Consider the following 2,257-nt stretch of genomic DNA (forward strand, 5'->3'; position numbering starts at 1 on the left):
GGTTGTGAGCTGGGACTTTACATATGGGGGCTTTAGGGTGTGGAAGGGGGGAATGTTTGTGGGAGAAATCAGGGAGGGGGAAGCAGGTAGGATTAGGGTGTGGAAGTGTTTTCTTTTTCCTCTTAAGATAAGAGGAACTCTGTTTATCTTATCTTTGGAGGTCAGAGGAAAGGCAGGCTTCTTCTCAGCAGAGTTTGTAGGTCCCTGTTTGGGGGGGGGGGAGCTGCTATTTGGAACCCTAACAACCCTTAGTGTGAGTTTAACACTTAAAAAAAAAAACTTAACTGGGCATGGTGGTGCACACCTTTAGTCCCAGCACTCAGGAGGCAGAGGCAGGAGGATCTCTGTGAGTTCAAGGCCAGCCTGATCTACATAGTGAGTTCCAGGACAGCTGGGGCTGCAGAGAGACCCTGTCTCAAAAAGACTTGCCCCCCCCAAAAAAAAGAAAGAGAAGGAAGTGTAGGAGGAAGTGCAGCCTGAACAACCTGCACACGCGCAATGCAAACGCGCCAAAAACATCTGGCTGAGTCTAAGCTGTATTCTGCCAAAGGACATGGAGACGGCTGATGCAAGATGGCTCCACGGAGAGGGCCAATGAGGATCAGACACGATCCAAGAAAGCCTACTGGGGCCAATGGGACACCAGGAGGGGGGATATAAGGGATCCCCATATCTGCAGTAAACAAGTCTGCAGCTGCTTGCACTGCCTGCTTCTCGCCTGACTCCCGGTGTCTGTGTTGTGACTCCGTGCAGACTCTACCCCCACCCAGAGAGCCCCAGGACACCCACAACAAGGGAGGGAGGGAGGGAGGAAAGGAAGGAAGGAAGGAACGAACGAACCTTACTCATAGCTATATATATATATTTTTTGTCTTTTTGAGACAGGGTCTCCCTGTAGCCCCAGCTGTCCTGGAACTCACTACGTAGACCAGGCTGGCCTTGAACTCACAGAGATCCACCTGCCTCTGCCTCCCAAGTGCTGGGAGTACAGGCGTGTGCCACCATGCCCGGCATAGCTATATTTTTAACACCTTGACGTAAGAAGTGAACTCTTGGGGCTGGAGAGATAGCTCAGCAGTTAAGAACACTTGCTGTTCTTCCAGAGGACTGGGGTATGATTCCCAGCACCACACAATGGCAAAAAACCATTTGTAGCTCCAGAATATACCGGCTTCTGGTCTCTTCAGGATTGCATGAATGTGGTGCACTTAACACATGCAAGCAAAACACTCATAACACACAAAGTAAAAATAATAGAGAAAAACAAAAACTCTAAGAGCTGCAGAGATGGCTCAGAGGTTAAGAGGTACACTCTTGAAGAGAACCCAAGTTCAATCCCAGCACCTCACATGGCAGTTCACAACCACCTGTAACTCCAGCTCCAAGGGATCTGATGCTTCTGGCCTCAGGGAGCAACTGCACTCGTGTGCACAAACTCACATACAGGCATGCACATACATACAATTAAAAATAAAAATCTTAAATTTTAATCATGAATGAGACTTCTCTAAATTATTTGCCATATAAAGCTGGGCATGGTGGCACATTCCTTTAGTCCCAGCATTCGGGAGGTAGAGGCAGGCAAATTTCTGTAAGTTCCAGGCCAGCTGGGGCTACAGGGAGACTTGTCTCAAAAAAAATTATTTGTAATATAATTTTCCTGTCATATGTTAGACTAATGCTAATAAAACAAGAACAGTATAAAAGCCATTCTTTAACAACTGGGACATGGATGAAATACTCTTTCAAGGATTTAAAATGTACTGAGAACTATCTTTTAAGATATATTTGAGTGTATTGCCTGCATGTAAGTGTACCTGTGCCATGCAATGCCTGAGGATTTCAGAAGAGGGTGTCAGATCTCCTGGAACTGAAGCTACAGAAAGTTGTTAGCTGCCATGTGGATGCATGAACCTGGTTCTGTGCAGGGGCAGCCATTGCTCTTAACTGCTGAGCCATCTCTCCAGCCCCTAAAATGTACTATAACCTTTCTTCCCACAACTGCACTGCCATTGACAAATGATGTGAAAGTATATACAGAATATGATATCACACAAATCATGGGATATTATATGTACCTCAGATAAATCTATTCTTTCATTGTTTCAATGACTGTTCTCCCTATGTGTGCTGAATTGTCTTTGATGAACTAAGTATGGAATTAACATATCTAACAAAATATCTCAAGGGAGTAAATTAAGACATGGTGGACACTGTATTTTCCGCAAAAACTTTCTCAATATCTTCTCTGAACAAC

Source organism: Nannospalax galili, unplaced genomic scaffold (genome assembly GCF_000622305.1).
Source record: "Nannospalax galili isolate Female #2095 unplaced genomic scaffold, S.galili_v1.0 scaffold886, whole genome shotgun sequence".
In the NCBI taxonomy this organism is placed as follows: domain Eukaryota; kingdom Metazoa; phylum Chordata; class Mammalia; order Rodentia; family Spalacidae; genus Nannospalax; species Nannospalax galili.